The 20829-nt window shown below is 41.3% G+C and overlaps 1 protein-coding gene and 1 long non-coding RNA gene across 4 annotated transcripts in view; one reads left to right on the top strand and one right to left on the bottom strand.

Moving 5' to 3' along the window:
• The window catches only part of LOC110202245 (rho GTPase-activating protein 21-like), a 185180-nt gene that overhangs the window by 110060 nt on the left and 54291 nt on the right, over positions 1-20829 (bottom strand). The window lies entirely within an intron of this gene.
• LOC110204294 (uncharacterized) lies at positions 1399-19047 on the top strand. Of its 3 annotated transcripts, none has more exons than XR_013485730.1 (4): positions 1399-3333; positions 6607-6676; positions 6816-10180; positions 11383-12048. It is a non-coding gene; the product is annotated as an uncharacterized LOC110204294 (long non-coding RNA). The 3 variants fall into 3 exon arrangements; XR_002323272.2 differs by lacking the exon at positions 1399-3333 and adding an exon at positions 19035-19047 and having other exon boundaries at positions 6473-6676; positions 11383-11578; XR_013485728.1 differs by lacking the exon at positions 1399-3333 and having other exon boundaries at positions 6473-6676; positions 11383-12047.

Below are 20829 nucleotides of genomic sequence, written 5' to 3'. Positions count from 1 at the left end.
TCATTATACAGAAAAGGAAATGGAGTCTCAGAAGTGACAAACCATTCAATAATTTCCTCCAATTCACATGGAAAGGAAGTGCCAGGCATGCGATTTGACTCTAGATACTAGGACTCCAAAGCCTGTGTTCTTCCCTCTGTGAAGCATTATCTCCATGTTACCAGATCCCTCCAGAGAGACATAAATGAGTAAAACAAGATCCCTGCCCTCAAAGCACTTACAATGGAAATGTTTTGCTAGATTTTCAGGGATGGGGAACCTGCAGGCTGGAGGCCATGTGTGGCCCTCCAGATGCTCAAGTGTGGCCCTTTGAATCCACACTTCACAGAACAAATCCCCTCAATAAAAGGATTTGTTCTGTACAACTTGGACTGAGTCAAAAGGCCACAGTCAAAGCCTCAAGACCACAGGTTCTCCACCACTGTAAAGTACACACATGATTGTAATACAAATCAGAATACAAGTAGTCCCCTTAGAGAGGTTTTAGCAAAGTGCTTAGGTTGCGGGGACATTCGCAGGATGGGGAGGTCAGGGACAGTTCCATAAAAGAGCTTGCGTTTGGGATGGATCTGTGAAGATGGTTAGAATTTGGGTGGGGGAGGGGCAGGAGGTTCATTCCAGGGAATGGTAATAACATGATCAAAGGCTCAGGGCTGGGGAAGCTTGGGGTCTGTGCCCAGTTAAACAAATAAGATAGTTTGGCTGAAGCATAGGCACCTGTAAGGGATGGAGGAGGAAATAAGTCTGGAAAGGTGAGAGAGCCTGGAATTTCAGACTCAGGGTTCAGTAAATTCTCTGTGAAGTCTTACTATCTTAGGCTCTGTTTTGATTGGGTGTGAGAAACAGTGTTTCTAGATTGCCTGTTCAATACAGAAGCAATGAGTTTATATTTTTCAAGTTTAATTTCCAGTGGAAGAAAAAAAAAGCCTAGCAAAGCCACTTTATTAGCCTTCAGATGCAACCATCACCTGATGTTGTCGTGGCAACAGAGGAGGGAAAAGCATACTTATGGGTGGCTCTGTAACTGATGTGAATGGAATCAGGGCATCTTCCCCTATTCTAAGGAAAGCAGGATGTTTCAGTTTTGCCAGAGAAATATGGGAGGAATTAGTCTCTAATGGGGAGTATATTAGGAAGATAAACTAGCTGGATCTATTTATCTGCCATGATCATCACATATACCCTATCATCATGAAAGCTTGATACGTGTACACACATACACATATTTGTATGTACATGTGTGGGGCAGCCAGGTGGTGCAATGGATGGAGCACTGGGTTTGGAATTCATCTTCCTGAGTCCAAATCTGGCCTCAGACACGTACAAGATGTGTGACCCTGGGTAAGTCACTTACTGCTCTTTGCCTCAGTTTCTTCATCTGTAAAACGAGCTGGAGAAGGAAATGGCAAATGACTCTAGTATCTTTGCCAAGGAAACCTCAAAAGAGAGTCATGAGAAGTCAGACACAACTGAAAAAACATGACTGAACAACATTCATCCAGATAAGCACATACCTTGCAATGCTAAATGAGCAGCATCCTTTAGGCATCATGCAGCCGCATCTTGGTAGTGCTAATACTCTAGAATGGATAACATGCTTGCTTCATTCTAATACTACATGTGTATATTACACATATTACATTTCACCTGCTATAGAAATTGCATAGGCCACATGCTACATTGCATTGATACATGCCACATGTTACATGTGCTCTATTCCATGATTGCATGTTACAATAATCACAAATGCTATGTTGTCTGTATAACCCATGGCTCTGATCTGCACCCCAAGGTTCCACACTGAACACAAACCAGGTTTGATCCTGGAGGTGACCACCCTAAAAGTGTAAGTTTTTCTTTTCCCCCACCTGGAATGACTCTGGGAAAATCAGCAATTATAGTTGATGTTTTACTTACATACTGATTGCCCAAATGTCTGTAGCAAGGGCTCAGCTCCTGTTCACATACCAGTGCCTCTTCTGGGTAGGACAGCCTGGACTTAGCCCGACAGATGATGCAGAGGATGCAAAGGACTCACATGAGCCCACGAATAAAGAAACAAGGACAAGACTTAAATGGCCCCTAAGTTCCCCTCAGAAAGCAACTGAAACTGGGGGGCCATCTGCACGTTCTTCCGCCGCATGTGTCTGCAGTCAGGCTGCATGTCCTTTGGGTGCTGCCATATCTCTGTGTCTCTGTCTCCTCTCTGTCTCTGTCTCTGTCTTTCTCCCCTCCTCACCCCCAAAACACGTGGTATCATTGATTTGTCTTTTAATGAGTTAATTTATTTTATTTTGCTGCCATCTGTTGGCCTAGGAAAGTTCCTTTTCAGGATCTCTCTTTTCAGGCGGCAGCAAACACTGGCACCTCCCATGTGCCATTGCCTCAAGACAACCATTTTCAGTTCTTACAGGGAGGCTATGCAAATGGACAGGCTTTCTCCCCTCCCACCTCTCCAGCCACCTTCCCCCCAGCCCCACCTGAACTCAGTCTTACAAAGCAAGTCCAAGACACTGTGGCTGCTCTGTCTTATCATTAGGGAAAAGACAACAGGAAGTCTGATAGAGTCAAGCTGTTCTATCAGCTTGCCCTAAGAGACCATAATGAGAGGAGGATCATCAGACAGGAAATCGATCCTCCCCTAAGTTCTGACCAGTCCAAAAGACAGCTCAAGTTACTGAAAAAGCAACAAACAATTCTGCAAGGTACCATTGGCCATGTCCACATTCCCCAAGGGAGAAGTCCCTCAGAAGCCTGCGAATGTGTCCAGTTAGTTAATCTTAGCAAGTTGATTTAGGAATGCCCTGGGACCACCCCGTCTTTACACTTTACAGTTGTTACATTCCTCTCCAGGCTGCCCTTGACTTTTGCCAATGATCCCAAAAGCCCTTCCCTCTCAAAGCTCACTCCATCCCTATATCTCACACATTGGAAGCGCCCTCTCTGCCCTCTCCCTCTGATTGGTGATTTTCTCGGAAAACCTCCATGTTAAGGAAGGAGTTCAGGCCAACCATGTCTTCATTCGTTTTCTGGTTACACTCTTGATGCTCCTGGATTTTCTCTGCAATGCCCCCTTATAGGGATATCTTCATCTCTCTCCCATCTGCTTTCAGCTCCCTTCCCCTATTAGAAGTCTCCCTGAGGGCAAGGACTGTCTTTATGCTTATACTTGTATTGTTGTTTTTTACTTGTGTGTCTGACTCTGCCTGAACCATTTGGGATTGTCTTGGTAAAGATACTAAAGTGGTTTGCTCTTTCCTTCTCCAGCTTGTTTTATAAATGAGGAAAGTGAGGCAAACAGGGTGAAGTGACTCACCCAGGGTCACACAGCTGGTAAGTATCTGAGGCCACATTTGAACTCAGGAAGATGAGTCTTCTTGACTCCAGGCCAGACACTCTAGCACTGCACCACCTAGCTGTTCCTTGTTTGTATGCCTAGTACTTAGTATAATGGCTGAGACCTAGTAAATGCTTAATCACTGCTTGTTGACTTGACACAATCTGCATGACCTTGGGCATATCACTCAACCTCTCTGGGCCTCAGTTTCCTCATCTTTAAAATTAATGTGAGGGCCCTTCCAGCTCTAACATTTTATATGACACTTTAACTAGCTTCTTCTTCTCTTGGGCCTTGTGCCTAATTAGCATCTCCTCCCATAATACTAGGCTCACCCTCCCATATACCCTCCAATCACCCACTGGAAGGCCTAACTGATTAATGACCTGGAGAAACAGAAGGTAAAATGTGATGTGCCCTTATATAGGTCAGCAATTTTTCAGACCTATGCTGGAATGAATGGGATACTGCAGGGCCCTCTGGGAGGCAGTAGATTTGCAATTATATAGTATAGTACTGTGTATATTGTTTATTAACAACAAATATACACACACACACACACACACACACACACACACACACATATAGTGTGCATATTAAGTTGTGTCCAACTCTTTGAGGTCCTATGGACCATACTGTCCATGGGGTTCCCTAGGCAAGGATACTGGAGTGGTTTGCCTGTTCTGTCTCTAAAGGATTAAGGTTAACAGAAGGTAAGAGTCACATGGTTAGTGTGAGGCCAGATTTGAACTCTGGTCTTCCTGACTCCCAGCCCAGGGCTCTGTCTACTAAGCCACCTAGGTGCCCCTTACTCTGCATATACTGTAGCACAGAAGACTTCTGGGCTCAGTATCCATTCTGTAGCTTTATGTTCCAACATGGTAGAGACCCTGTACCTTTACCACTCTCCGCCCCTTTGACTGAGCAAATCACCCTGCATGTAATCAAGGTGTAGCCTTTAAGGATTCAAGGTCACCTCTGAACTAATCCAGGAAGTGGGGCTTCATGAAGGTTTAGGTAAGTGAAATCAGGTTGAACTGAATGTGAAGGGTAGTCTGAAAGGGGTAAACAGTGTGACATAGTAAAAAGAAGAATGATTTGGTGTTAGAGAGTCCATAGCTGAATCCTGGCTTGGTATGCTGCATGACTGTGGACAAACTGTTTCAATTAATAGTAATTAAAATTGCTAACATTGATATAGCCCTTTACAACTAAAATCTCATTGGATCCTCACAATGACCCTGGGAAGTAGGAGTTGTTATCCCAATTTTACAGAGGAGGAAACTGAGGCAGACAGAGGTGAAGTGACTTGCTCAGGATCATACAGATAAGTGTCTGAGGCTGGATTTGAACTCAGGTCTTCCTGATTCTAGGCTTAGTAATTTATCGACTGCCCCAATAGGAAATGAAAGAATTGGATTAGATGGTTCTTAAGGCTCTTTCTAACTCTTGTTTTCTATGACCAAAATTCCCCAAAGTGAAAAATACTTGGCCTTGGGGTTGTGGAAGGAAGAAATAACTGACAGTGAAAGAATTGAACCTTTGGTGCTAACCATGGTGCTGATTTTTTTGACCTTGCTAATTGTCCCTTAGTACTAATTGCATGAAGCAGCTAGGTTGCACAGTGGATAGAGCCCTGGGCCTAGAGTTAGGAAGACTCGAGTTCAAATCTGACCTCAGACTCTTGCCAGCTGCATGACCCTAGAGCTCTGTTTGCCTTAATCCACTGGAGAAGGAAATGGCAAACCATTACATTACCCTTGCCAAGAAACCCTCACTAAGAGTATGGTCCAAGGGGTTCCAAATCACAATGACCACAAATGAACAACAACTAAACTTCAGGGGTGTGGAGGCTGTGCCACGTGAGGATCCATTGAAAGAACTCGGGATGTTTAGCCTAGAAGAGAAGATGTGGAGGGGGTCATGAGATGATGGATGTCTTCAAGTATATGAAAAATCAGAGTTGTTCTTCTTGGTCCTAGAGGATAGAATTAGAAGCAATGATGTCAGAGAGGCCAATGAGACTCCTGGAAAGGAGTAATTTATTAATGTATAAACAAATGTAGTGATGGAAAAGTGTGTGGGGAAGGGAGTACTGTATGCAGAGTGAGCTGCATGGCAGGGTAACAGTGAGGGTGAGTCATAGGCAGGAGTCTAGCTCAGAATAGGGGGCTTTCACCAATAAGGACAGTATGGCCACAGAATGGAAGTGCCAGTAGCAATGTGGACATGGCAAGAGTCCATGTAAAACAGAATGTGTCAAACTGATAAATCCATTTGTTACATGTTGTGTGTCCTCAGTAGAATGTAAGCTCTTTGAAGGCAGGGATTATTTTTGATTTCATGTTTGTATCTCCAGCACCTAGCATAATATCTTGCAAATAGTAATAGTAAATGTTCTTTGGGTTGTATTGGATAAAAGGCAAAGTGAACTAAGATCTCTTAGCATACAGGATGGTAAAAGATCAGCATGCAGAAGTAACCGTCCAAAACCAAAGAGATATACTGAGAGAGAATCACAGGAGTCTTCTGGCTTCTGGACTAGAAATGCAGAGAGCATAACATCTCAAGCAGTGAAGGACAAGAATCCAGGAAGGACCATGAACAATATAAAGATGAAGAAGCACCAATGTTAAGGCCCTTATTAAATTGAAGTCTGAGATTCAAGGGATGTCTTCACAACATCTGACCTGCACAGATGTCCCAGCTCAGAGTATAGCAAAAGTAGATGGAAGGCTAGGACAAAGAGAAAACTCTAAGTTTTTGGTTTCCTAAAACACTATTTTACACAGGTGGAAAAGACTTGTTTCTCCCTAGACAATTCTTGATTACATTGCTGCATCAACAAAAGGAATCTTAAGTTAGGTTTTAAAATGGCAGATTTCTTCCCTGGGAGTTATCTGTTGCTCAGAAGGCTCTGGGTTGCTGGACCCCCAAATTAAATTAATTATTGACACAATTAGCTACTTTACTAATTAACAATTAATAAATCTTTGATCTGTCTTGACACTAACTTTCACAACATCACATTGTTTCGCTAATAGGGATATACTGGCTAACTAAAAGTTCCTGTGACAGAAGAACGACCAAGCAAGCCTAGCTCTCATGAGCACAGACTGTTTGCTTAGCCATGTGGAATAGGCTGGGGTAGCCTGCTTCCAGAAAGACTGGAAGATTAGTAATGCAAGGGCCCCAATTTCACAATTCCAAGCCCACACAGATATTGTTCCCAGTCTGCTTACCATGTGAATAACAGGAGTGTTTTGCAGGATAGCCCAGTGGGAATCGAAAATGCTAACAGAATTCACTGCAGAGGATTTCAGCCTGGCAGGTGTTGGAGTAAGTAGGTCTTTAAGCCTCTAGGTGGGGAGAGTAGCCTCAGGCCTTTATCTTCTGGTCCAGGCTACTGCCATGTGGCCTGTGAGTGCAGGGGCCACAAGTTTCTGTTTCTATTATGTCTGATTTCTCCTCCTTTTAGGTAATCAGACTAGACTGCAACCTGGTAAACTTTGAAAGGTTGGAATATCCAGCTACCAGAGGTCCAGGAGCCAGAGTGAAGTGTATAATGATCTAGGTCTTCTTCCCAGTGGAGAAAGCTGAGCCTACAAAAGAGGCCCAGTTTCCCCCAGCTTTATGCAGCCAGGCTCATGGGCATAGAGGAAGATCTTGCCTGGGTATGAGCACTTCTGAACCTGGCCCCTAACCTCCTGAGAGACTTTCCCATCGTCCTTGAGATGGACTTTCTGTGTTGTCTTCTCCATTAAGCTCTTGATCACAGGTGGCTGACCCGCCTATTGGATGCCAATAGGTTAGTTCCTATGGTGAGAAGGAACTGAACGTCTGGAAAGATTACAGCATGTTGTATGGTGTGAAAAGACTGTGCTGATAAGCCTGGAAGACTGGGGCTGGCCTCTTGGGAAACAGCAGTGGACAGACCCACCCTGGGGGCCAGCAATCAAAGAGGGTCATGCTGTCTGTCAGCAGGTCACCAAGACTTGGCAGAAAGAGGGTTTCAAAGTCCATGAGAAGCTGCAGAGCTGAAAATAGCAGCTTTGCTTCAAACGAAGCAGCTGTCTTCACTTACCCCTTAGCCCTGCAGGGTTGGAGGAAAGACTGGTGTTCCTTGATTTCTACTTTTCACATTTCCACATAGGAACACAATCAGCAGCTTACAATGGCTAGACTAGAACATAATTCAACATTCAAATCCATTCAACAACCATTTCCTAGATGCCTCCCATATGCAAGGTTAAATACAAATATGCAGATAGATGTATTCAAGCAAGCATTGGTCCTGGGAGCCAAAAGCCTAGCCACCGAATAGAGTGTCACTACTAACCATGCAAATAGCCACTATGGTGCCACGTTTAGCCACATTCTACCAGATTGTAATGATACCACTCCAGAACAACCAAAGGAAAAGAACAAAACTGAGTCAAAATCAGCTCATTATTTTGGCTGTGGGAAAAAAGGAGTATGGTACAATGGAAAGAGAAGACTTGGGTTCAAATGCTGCCTTAGCCACTTATTCTCTGGGTGACCTTGGGCAAGTTTAACCTCTCTGGGTCTCAGTTTACTCCTCTGTAAAATGGTATTGGAATACAGATGGCTTCTAAGGTCACTTCCAACCCTAAATCTATGCTTCCCCTCGGGTTTGATGCCAAACTCAGATTCTTCATACATAAAATGAGGGAGCTGGTTTAGATGGGGTTCTTTTAAGCTCTAAAAATGCTATGATGGAGGGCAAACATTGACAGACCTTTGGGAGGCCTGAATGGTTGGAGATGGGCTAATAGGACCAGACATCTTTCTAGACAGAGTGGGTGTTCACCTCTAAGTTGTGATTTCTCCTTCTTTCCCCTCCAATCCCAAATTTCCCACCATTAGATTAATTCCTTTGTGTTCAATTTAGAGCTGGAAGGGACCTTGATATTCTGTAGTCCAGCTCTCTCATTTTACACAGGAGCACACTGAGGCCTAGAGAGTTTGTATTTTCAAAAAATACTGTTAGTAAAGTCCAACATCTCCTTTGGTAAGCCTTACCTTCTCTCTGCAAAGAGTCCATGCAAGTCCTTCACCTTTTTTCCTCCTTAATTCAGAGGAATATGAGCTGAAAGGAAGGCTCTGTGGGGGATCTAGACCAAAGGTGGAGAGATCTTGGGGAGGTTAGAATGAAGACCTCTCTAAATATTCCCCAGCCCATCCTATCTGCCAAGAAAATCCCAAAAAGGGGCCATGAGGAGTCAGACATGACTGAAATGACTAAACAACAAAAATTTTCAGAGCCCTCACACTGAACCATAAGCTTTTCTGTGACTGCAGCCTCTCCTGAAGGGACTAGGAGGGAAAGATTTCTTTCGATTCTCAAGGCCTGGAAGAAAGGGTGGGGGAAATTGAACACCAGGTGGCAGCAAATGAGCAGTCCTTTAGCTAGTCATGCCTCCATTAAATGAATAGTGTCCAGGGTGCTGCAAAATGTTTGTAGTCCACCCCTTAGCAGCAGCAGTAGTAGTCTGTCTGTCTCTAGGTTACCAGGGTTCTCACATTACGTTTACTGGTCTCCTGATTTGTGTGCGTATATTTGCAACAATTCTCCTAGCGAGAATTAGATACCCCTTTCCCTGCCATGTGGGAACAGGTGGGAAAGGCAAGTCCTTCCCTCTCCCTGAATAGAAGAATCAATTATGTTAGCCCTTCCACATAGCAGGGGTTAGGGGCCTGGAGCCCGAACAATTTGGAAAATGTGTGTAAAATTTTTGGCCCTCCCTTTGTACCAGGGAAGACATCTAAATTATGGTATTAAAAGATAAAATGTTGATATTGTGCAATACTACACATATATTTCATACATTCCTGAGTTGTTAAACTTTTTCTTTGTTGTCTGCTGGCCTTCATGTGTCATCTGTGACTTCCACAAATTCCCCAAATTCCCATGTAATTTCTTATGCCAAACTTCGATATATCAAAACTATGATGGGAAAAGTCCCAATGTGGAAGGGATAACTATTCCTTTTTCTTGGGATGTGGAAAGTCAATTTACAAGGTCATTTAAGAAAATCTTTCGATCAATATGGGTTTATTTTCTCTCCTCTTACCTCACTCTCTAATTTAAAGGAAAAACAAAACCTTCCTAGCAAATATACGCAATCAAGCAAAACAAATGCCCACACTGACCATGTTTAAAAATGTGTGCCTCCGCATCTTGTATCTATATCTCGATCAGGGGCGGGTCCTATCTGTGCTCCTCTAGAATCATATTTGGTCACTGAATTAATTAGAGCTCTTGAGTCTTTCCAAGTACAAGGTTCTTCTCATTCTGCCATACTTTTGTGAAAATGAAGAAGTTTCTGTTTTGGCAATGGCAGTAGTCCTATGTATCCGATATCCTGGGTAACCCTTTAGTTTCTTGCCAAGGAATACAGGCTAGACAGGTAAGGATGGCATTTTAGTGAAGCCCATTAAGCCTTCATAGCTCAAATCTGCATTCAGATTTCTGAAATACTTTGTACAGTGTGGTAAAGTCATATTTACCAAGTGCCTTCCTCACTGTACTCCTATGAGGGAGGTAGTAAAAATCTTATTGCCATTTTCCAGATGAAGAAACTAAGACTGAGAGATTAAGTAACTTGAGACAGGGCATCCAGCTAAGAAGTGTTTAAATCAGCACTGCTACACCTCAATCTTGCTATAGAGATGTCCCAGAGATGGTCATATTTGTGCAAAATAGTAATGATACATTGAGAGACCATTCAGCATGGAGGACAGGAGCTGGTCTTGGCATCAAGAATCCAGGAAGACACGGATTCATCTTTCCTGTGATACCTACTGGCCAGATGATCCTGGGTAAGTCCTTTGACCTTTTATTACCAGGCAACTCTCTTCAGACTATACGATTGCAAAGAAGGTGCTGATTTATACTAGTAGAGTCACTGAGAGCTCCCTGAACTGATTAAAACACAGGCCTGTTCCATAAATAAGAACTACTTCCATTTACATGCTTTGGAGTGTTATAAGTCACTGTTTACAAGGGCCATGTGAGGCAGATAAAAATAGGATTATTATTCCCACTTTACCGATGGGGAAACTGAGGCTAGATTGGTCCTATTTGTGTCAAGTTAGACATAAGCCAGGAATAAGTAAGCACTACACAGTATATAGAGAGTTTTAGCGGTTCTTTTAAAAAGGACAATGATTGGTCTTGGTATCGTTTGGGGGCTGCTAGGAGATAACTAAAAAAGGGAAAAACAGATAAAAATAGGATTATGATTCCCACTTTACAGATGTGGAAACTCAGGGTACATGTGTCCTTTTCTGTCAAGTTAGACATAAGCCAGGAATAGGAAAGCACTACAGAGTATATAGGTATTTTTAGCAGTTCTTTTAAAAAGAATAATGATCTGTCTTTGCACCATTTTGGGGCTATTAAGAGATAACGAAAACAGGCAAGAACAAGCAACCTAGGCTAGATAATAATAATAGCCCACATCAATACAGTTCTTTACATGCATTATCTTATTTGAACTTCACAGCAACCCTGTGGGGTCGGTGCTATTATTATCATCACTTTACTGAGCCTTAGTTTCCTCAAGTGACTTGCCCAGGGTCACACAGCTACTTTGTATCTGAGGCAAGATTAAAATCTAGGATCTAGGTCTTCCTAGCTCTAAACATTCAGCTGGAGAGGAAAACAAACATACGAATCAATGAATAAATAAGTAAATTCATTGACTCTGAGTGGCAAAAAGGGAGCATTGAAAGGGGAAATGAGAAAGTGCCAAAGACAGACTTTGCTTTGCACTCCAGGCCACTGAGTCCTAAGGAGGGAGACAAAGAAAGAGAGGGAAGGAGACTGATGCTCAGAAATGGAGGGAGGGGCTGCCAACTACTGCCCAAGGTCAGCCCTGAAAATCCAGGACAGTACTAGATTAGAGCATAACTAGGAAAAACAATGTGGTGTCAGAGTCATGGGATGCATGCCAAGCTAGCCCACTACAATTCTCTATGACCTGCCATTTTGGATTTTCTGTGTGCCGTCTTCCCTCTAGTGACATGAGTTAACATCTGAGTCATCACGAGGATACAGCATGGGCTTGGAGATAGAGATGACTTCTGATGCCTTTCATCATTCAAAAGGTGATCGAAATGTACATTGAATGTAGGCTGTTCTGAGAATGTGAAGCCTTGAAGCAACAAGAATGCTTATTTGTTGTGGCCCAGTGCCAAAGGATACAGGCTAGACAGGTAAGGAAGGACAAAGTATTCAGTAAGTACTTCATATGCACTAAGCTGGGCTAAGCACTAGATATAGATGGAAACAAGACAGTCTCTGCCCTCAAGACTTTACATTTTAACAGGAAAACACAATACATATAGGCCTACAGCGCTCCTTACACTGTGGATCGTGACCCCATATGGGGGTCATGGAAAATTTGCCAACAGTAAAAGGTTTCTGAATGTGCAACGACCAAAATTGAATTCAAAATCAAACGTGTGATGAATTCGAGGTGTCTCTGGCCACTCTTGCTTGCCCATATTACATGGAAGCCTTGGTTTTGAACACAAAGCACGTGAACTTTGCACTGCACACGCCCTCAGATCATGCAACCACAACATGGAAAAGGAACTAAGCCTGGAAGAACTTTACGAAGTCCTGTTATAGAGCAGCTGGAAAGGGAGTGAGGTAACTACGAATTTGGGGAGAGGGTGGAGTCTGAGGAATGCTAAGGCCAGAACGAGAAGAGGTATGGCTGAGGTCCTTTCCAGAATGGTGGTCAATGGAAAGAGTCACCAATGAGGCGAGGAGGGCCCCAGTGGGAGATTTCTCATTGTGGGAATGTGATCCAAATATATGAGGAGAAGGAGATGGAGTCTAGAGAGTGTAGCCGAGAGTGGGACTTGCAAGTCAAGACATCACCCTCCTGATGTCATTGGTCCTCTTTGAGAGTGAAGGATAAGCAGCAACAAATGGGTAAAGGCAAGTAGCATGGATGTCTACAGAAGTAAAAATGGAATTTGCGGTGGAGATACTGTAGGTCTAATGAGATAACCAAACAAAGCAAAGCTCAAGGAGGTAGCATTAGCGGTTATGATTTAGTTTTGCTGAACATTTCACACCGAATTGATGAGCTACACAACACATTAGAGTCAGCCTGGCACTGGGACTCTACTGTAGGGCTTGCTGTCAGGAAGCCTTAGGGTCAGGTGACCCTAGGGATCTACCTTAATCCCTTGGTGCCTAAACAATTCCTTAAGAACTTCCGCACTAAGTCATGGACTGCTCTCTATCTACATTAGGAGTGCCTGTCCCCCTCCCCCCTTTTAATTGAACAGAAATCTTAAGGGATCTGTAGTGTTGGAGCTCAGTTTAGGCTCTGCATTGGTTATAGATCCGTTTTAGCCCTAGTGTGCCAAAAGCTCTCCTAAAAGCCTTTTGGTCAACCTGATTTTCACGGCAAGGGGCAAGTCTAAATAGCTAGCCCATATAGTTTTTCTTTCTTTTTTCTTGTTTACTTTTTGCTGAAGTGATCTGGGTTAAATGACTTGCCCTAGGTCACACAACTAGTGGGTGTCTGAGGCTGGATCTGAACTCAGGTCCCCCTGACTCCAAGGTAATGGATGATGAGGCAATGGAAATGCAATGGAAAGAAAACCTGGGTTCAGAATGAAAAAGGCCTCGCTCTCTGAATGTCCTGGCACTCCTGCTCTCCTGCCTGGATGTCTGTCGGCAAAGACCCTCTCTCAGGATTCATCCCTGCAGCTCTAAAGTGGGGGTGGGGTAAAGATCTTGCCTTAGGAGCCCACCCTGGTTACTGTGGGCACACACTGGATCATACAGCCCATCCCCAAAGTCTCCATTTTAAGGTTGAAGATCTATGTCTATTAAAGATTAAAACTGTATGGAGACTTCTGGGACTCCCTCTATATACAGGGAGCTTTGTAAGCTGTAGAGCTCTCTACCAGGAATCCAAGGAGTCTTTTGGGATCCCCTGTACAAATGAGCTAAGGTGTTGTTTAATAAATCATTGTGACCAAAAACTGTCATGTGCTGGTGGCCAGTGGTTTGGTGATGAGCCTCTCTGAATTCAGTCTGCTCATGGGGCAATTATCTGTCACATGAACTTTATTCAAAACCTTCCAACCTGATAGGCCCAGCTAGAGAACAAAGGGTCACCTCCATCATGAGAAAGCATCAGAGGGGAAGACCTTTAGTGCCTGTAACATGGTGGAAAAATTTGCTGGACTTGGCATCACAAGAATAGCAGTCAAGTCTCAGACCTGCTGTTGCTGTTTGGTGGTTAGATGACCTTTGGCATTCTACCCCACCTTTGTGAATCTTAGTTCTGTTCTAACTGCGTCATGGCAACAGATGTTTACTCTGAATAACTGTGCAGTTGTTTTCAGATATCTGAAAGCTTAGGTGAGCTGCTGTTATGAAGCTCACTAGATGTATGAGAGTGTTTAATGGTATTAAGCGTTTATTTACCCGGAAGAGAAAGCTCAGAGGTAAGGCTTGAGAAACCTTTTTCAGAATATTTTGCAGGTAAAATTGAACAAATGTTTTTATATCCACCAAGTACAAAAAGGGGAAAATGAATACCTTCAATAGAGGAGCATAACAGTACCAGCAAAACACTACTTGTGTGTTTGTTCAAATTGATCCAGAATTAACCGAAGGAAAGTTTGATTAAAAGAGCAGAAATGGTTCATTAGACAATGCTTGAAGGAAGGTGCCTTTCTCAATTGAGAGTATGTACCACATTTCCACAAAGTGTTGTCTAGAAAGGGTACAGCGCACTAGGAAATTTTCAATGGATGTAGGATCATTTGTTTCCTTAAGACTGGTGGTAGTAGAGAAATTTTCTCTGGATTTTATAAGAGTAAACTGTGGCCCATCCCAGTGCCATCTCCACAGATGGACCACTGCAGATTTTGCTCCAGTGCAATTGGTTTTACCAGAAAACCCTATTTGTGGGTCATGTTTCTTCACACCATAGATTGTTTTTTAACTCAGTGTTTAATAAGTTCTCCCTCTCCAGTGTAGCTGATGAGCAGGGGTTGGGGTGAGACTTACTGACCCCCATGACCCTGCCCTCCCCACCAAAGACAAGAGTCTATTTCAGCTCTTGAGAGGCTCCTGCATAGGTGAAGCCTGAGTGCCCTGAGCACATCCCTGCCAACGTATGGAACTTGGGGCCTCTCTCAAAGTGCGGAGCTTTTGAGAAGTTATACCAGTTGGCTGCCCCTTAGTAGTAGAAGCCCTCTGGGTTTGAAGGTCAGAGACAAGATGGAAGCCACAGAGTCCTTTGCAACACCTGAGCAGAGGGGCTGGGCATGGCATGCTGGCTCCAAGGACCTTTAGAGCCCCTATTGCCCGCTCTACCCGCTTCTCACTGGTAGGACTGAGCTTGAAGGCAGGGGGAAAATAGGGAAGTCTCATACTTTTAGCCAACTGCAGTGTCAGGATCACCTTGCCTGGTCCTGCTGGGGCTGATGCCAGCCCAAAGGGTCTCCCTCTTAACCCCTTCTCCTTGGTCAGTTTGATCCTTTCCTCAGGGGCTCACTTGTTCCACTAGCTTTTGGGTGAGCTCAATGCCAGGGGCCAAAAGGGGGTGGTTTTCACCCTCCCCATAACCTCCAACTGGCCCTTGTTTCCTGCTTCATGGGACAGGATCAGGGTTCCATCTCTGTGGTGTACTGGTCTTTGTGCAGTTCTTTATACTCTTATGATGATCTAGTGAAGAAAGAACAATGTCATGTTCACTAGGGAAATGTAAGCATGAGCATCTCCTGCTTCTCCTTGTTGAAAGCCAGAAGCAGACCGAGAGAGGGTCTCACCTAAAGCCCTCATTTGACCGGTGACCTCAAAGAGATCCAGAGTTGTCATTGCTTGCCCAGTGCCACATAGAGTCGAGAAGGAATGTGCCCATCCTGCCTGCGTCCGTGAAGATGAAACCCATGCTCCTCAGGAGTAACCTGGAGTTGTGTGGCATCACTGTGATTTCTGATGTTGACAAACATTGATTATATACAGCTGAAGCTCCGAGAATATTTAGAATCTGTTTAGACTCTCATTACCCTTTAGAATTGGCTCACAATCCCCATCCTTCCATCAAGTATGTAGAGTTGTGTGAATGTCATTGCCTGCAATAGGGTTGATGAATTGATAGAGTCTCCCAGTAAGTGCAGCCCTTTGGAGCCCCTTCAGTCTTTCTTGACAAGCTCTTTTTTGTTCTACATGGGAGAATACTTTAGACTAAATTTGGCTGTTTCAGTACATTTCCAAGGACACTGACTTTCTGACAACATGTATTTAATGCAGTTTACCATCAATGATCATGTTACTACTATACATGGTATAACCAAAATAGAACTATTGACATACATGAAATACTGTGTGTTGTAATGGATAGAGAGGCAAGAACTGTATTTAAGTCCTACTTCTGATGCTTAATTTCAGAGTGCTCTACACCAGAGGTACCACCCTCACAGGCCCCCAAAAAGCAACAGGGACCAGATTAAAGTGGGAAGTGTTTAACAACATTTTGATTTTTGATACTGTACAGTGCATATACCACCTACTGTCCAGGCACATTGCTTCTGGGTCAAGGACACAAAATAGTGACTTTTCTTTAAAACACACAAGGAGTTTGCAAGTGATGGGAAAGAAAACATCCTTTAACATTGGGAAGCCACACAAGCTTCAAATGTTGGGCAAGGTATTATGTAGGAGACATGTCTGATTTCTTCTCAACTTGTACTAATGGCCAGAAGTGACAAAAAGGCAGTTATCAGCCTAATAGAATTAATAAAGCTAATTTTTGAAGTAGTGATTAGCACAAAGGGGTCAAACACCAGCAAAGTGCAGCCTGAACCTGATTAAGATGCAATTGGGGAATATTGAACAAAATGGATAACCTCCTTTCTGTTTGGGTTTCACACCACTGGATTGGCCTGTATAACTCTGTTAAGTGGAAATAATCAGTGTTCTTCTATAACTTAACGTGGCTTACAAATACACACTGAGGAATTTCTTAACTTTAATTTATAGAGATGTGCCTAGACCCTCACATTACTTTCTTTGTTTTCCTTTCCTCACTTTTGTTGCTGGCTGTAGTTTCCACTTTCCTTCTTCTGTGCCACTAGCTATATCATGTGACCAGAGGACTAATCTTTAGGTCTCATTTACTTTATCGCTAAGATCCCTTCTTACTGTAAAAGAATTCGATTATAGAAATAGAATTCCCTGGGGCAGCTAGGTGGTGGAGTGGATAGAGCACTGGCCCTGCCATCAGGAGGACCTGAGTTAAAATCTGGCCTCAGACACATAGCACTTCCTAGCTATATGACTCTGGGCAAGTCACTTAGCCACAATTGCCTCACTGAAAAAAAAAATAGAATTTCCAATTAAATTTTCATACTGACAACTTTGTTCATTGTTGGCTTTTTTCATTTGGGTTTTGAAAAAAAGTGTTTTTCAGGTATTCAAAGTATTTTTATGGCATTTCTTACAAAAACAGCATGACATCCAGGAAATCTCCAAACCCAGAAGTTCTTAGCTCTGTCTTGAATTCATTATTAGGAAGGAATATCTATAAATAGCTACCAAAATTTACTGCAGAAATCTGAAGTATCAAGAGGAATCTCAATATTTTAAAATAAGGAAAAATGCAGAAAAAACATTTCAGCAAACACACCAAAATCATTTCAAATTAATTGGTAGTTCTAAATGATGTTTCTGCACATACACGTGTTTTTCCATGTTTGGAAATATGTCATTTTCCTGTCTCTATTATATGAAGTATAGATGAAATTTCTCTGAGGTAGAATTCTGTTGTTTTTTAGAATTTGTCTCAATTAATCTCTTATTTGAATATGATATTTACACTGTAGAGAATGTCTCATGCATACACACCAGTATATGTGCATGTATGTACATGTATGTGTTTATACATCTTTATACATATACTTAATTTTGCAAGTACGTGGAACCAATTGTTTACAAGCACTATGATTTTAGAGTTGGGTGAAGTTTAAGAGGATGTTGAGATGAATTCCTAATTTGGTGTTTATTTTGTCTTTGCTCTCTAATTAGGTCAACAATTCATTACTTAATTTCTTTTACCAACTGTTTTGACACATCGCCACTCAATTTATTTCTAATCTTATATTTAAAAATACATCTTATTTGTTGAAGCTGTCATATTAAATCCTGCTTCATTGAGAAAAACACTACCACCACTAGTTAGAACACTTGACCTTGAGAATCTTTTTATTTTTAGACTTCATGAATTCTCTCATCTGCCAATGTCCCTTGCTTTTGGAAAAGGGAGTATTACATTCCTACTTTCAGGGCTTTATATATTTTGAATTGCTAGCTCAAAAAATATTTTCTATCATTTCCGTAACTACTGAAGTAAAGCATACAATCTTGGATAAAATAACCAATTTATCATTGAAAGATTTAGATGACAAATTTTTAAAGACAAAATAATTTTTAAAAAGTTACTGTATCATGCCATTTGTGAAGCTTTGCTGATTATATCCTGATATTCTAATATTTTAAAGAAATTAATGATTTTGGGAGGCATTTATGTTTTTAGAGAAATAGTAAATACATGGTCACATCTTCATTTGAAATTTTATTTTATTTAAAAAGGTAATTATCATGTCTTTTACATGATTAATACATTTTTGTAATCTGTTGAATCAAAGCATCTACGATGTATTCATTATAGTAATATATCATTATTTCCCCAAACTGAAGACTTTCTAGCATTTGAACTTTCATTTTTTCACTGATAAGCAAAAGTGCTTACCTCTGTGTGTGTATACACATATGTATATACACATGCATCTATACATATATACACACACTCATGAACATATACATATGTATATATCTTCATTGTGTCTAAACACATATATGCTCCACAAAATCATGAATTGCTTCAGAATATTTGAAAAGATCAATCAGTGAGGTTTTTATAAGTAAAGCTGTATATTTTGGTACTTCTTCAAAGGAGAATTCAATTTTAATCATGTTTTCTCTTATTGGTTTCTTTGAATAATGCAAAACATGCTTGTGGTGCCTCTGAAATTGTGGTGAAGGAGTGTTTTTCTGCATTTAACCCTTCTGATTTTGTAAATTTGGGGAGCTATTCTTCAATATCCTGTATAATCAGTTAATGAAAGAACTAATTTAGTATATGGACATACCAATTCCAAAATAATTTTTTTTATTTCTTCTTACTGTTTTATAATTCTCTTCTTGAATAATGTCACTTATTTTTTTCAAGTATTATCTTATTAATTGAATTGCTGATTCTTTTTTCCAAGCAAAAAAGACTTACATATATACTGTGTTCCTATTGAGTTGGACTTCAAGCTGAACTATAAAAGTGGGGATTCTAAACTAATTACTTTGATAGTATTTGCTTTTTATGCAGAGAACATGTTTGGTCCAACTTAATGTTTTGTGTTGCTGTATCTTACAATGGTGATAATCAGTTTAAATGTCATTGGCTCCTCTCTTTACTAAAATATTGCTGGGAAATAAGATCAAGTCTGCCACACTTCCTGGTTGATTTATGACTGACTAATCCAGTTTTAAAAATTTGTACTCAGAATCTCTTTATTCTTTAGTTCTGATCTATTAATGACACCACTTAACAGGTTAATATATTGTATTACTTTCTAGATGAGCCAACCAGACCAAGCATTGATTATGATATCGCACACATTCCTGCTTCTGCTGTTATTTCAACATCCACCTCTCATGTGCCCACTAGAGCAAAGATTCCTCCCAGTCTTACAACTTCAGCCCTTTAATTTGCCATCAGCTGTCACACTACCATGGTAAGTATAAATTAATAAAGGCCTAGAGCCACTTCTAACCTCTTCTTCCTTCAGCAAAGCAGATCAGTTGTCAAAAACACCTTGCCATTGTCTCAGTATTAGGCAGACTTTTCTTGGTGCTAAAGCAGAACCAAAATTTCAGAGTCCACACTCCCCAAAGAAGAGTCAGAAAGAAAACTACTCAGTAAAGGTGCATGCTTTTATTGGAGAAATTTAACACATTTGGTGATTAAGACTACTTAGAATATGAAGTCATAAAAATATTTTAACTTTAAAATTTCTTTCCTAAATATTATTTTTGCTAACCCTCAGTGGTTGGGTTTATCTGGCTTATAAGGGCCATAGACCTGGGGGTACTTTCCCCTTCAGGCTTAGGCTCAAAAATGTAGCTTGATAGTATATATATATTAAAAAATTTTAAAGGAAACAAAATGCATTCTTTAAAATTGCAAGTACAAAATTCAGTTCTAACACCCATTGTTTTATATAGAAATTAAAACTGGACAGTATGAAGAAATTAGCATGTCACTCACATAGACATAAACTAGATGGGCGACCCTAATACTTAAAGAGGCCTGCTTTAGAATTGAGTCATTTCAGGCTCCATCTTTTCTTAACAAGATTCATTACTACCAGCACTAATCATTTAAATATTCCTTTAAGAAACTCTCACTAAGGCCTACTTAGCAGGAAAACACAGGGATCATATTATCTGGAGTGGAAATCTGAAAGCCCCAGGCATATTATTCAGCTCTTTATTTTTTTTTTGTTTAGAGAGAAGAATGAGAGGTAGCCTGGAATAACAGGTAGAAAGCTGGCCTCAGAATCAGAAAAAAAACCTGAATTCAAATCTTCCCCCGACACATAGGGATTGTATAACATTGAGCAAGGCTCTTAACCTCTGAGGGCTGGAAGCCTCTCTCTGAGCAGGAATCTGTATTCCCAGAATGAGCTCTTAGTATTACACATCTAGTCCAAGAAAAAAGAGATCAGACTGTCAACACATGTACTCACACATATATGTGCATGTGTGTGTGTATAGATATATTAGTAGAAAGAGGAGTATTAGAAACTCAAACATGTTTGAGTATAAGATCATGGATCTAGAATATTTCAAGAATCTTTCTCTGTATTTCTAGCACAGTTACCTTAGTTATAATAGGTACTTTGTGAACATTTGTGGAATTTTTTCGTTGAAAAATTCAGGATAATTCACATTATAAAGGGATGAAAAATGACAATCAGTGTATTTTAAAACATATGGAAGAAAGTAATTTTCATTTGGTAATGAAAGACAAGAGGTGGATCAGGATGATCTGAAACATTGTTAATTGGTGCCTTTTTTATGTTAAAGGGATCCCATTTAAGCAAACATAGTCCATGTATTTGAATTATGATTCTGACATTTTTTCCCTCTTTTTTCCCTAATGTATGACCTCCTTCTTTTCAACAATAACAAAGATGACACCAGTCCTCCAAAAGAGAAAGGCATATGGAGAAAAGGCGTTTTAAACATCATGAGGAAAACATTTGAGAAAAAGCCTGTAGGAACCTTTGCGGTCACCCTTGGTGACTGCCTGCCAGCTCACACAATCTGGTAGGAGACAAAAGCCTTGCTTGTACCCTAATAATAACCT

This window comes from Phascolarctos cinereus, unplaced genomic scaffold, assembly GCF_003287225.1.
Source record: "Phascolarctos cinereus isolate Bilbo 61053 unplaced genomic scaffold, phaCin_HiC Scaffold_1;HRSCAF=81, whole genome shotgun sequence".
NCBI lineage: Eukaryota > Metazoa > Chordata > Mammalia > Diprotodontia > Phascolarctidae > Phascolarctos > Phascolarctos cinereus.
Note: the sequence above shows the minus strand (reverse complement) of the source record. Positions and strands in the feature narration are given on the sequence as shown.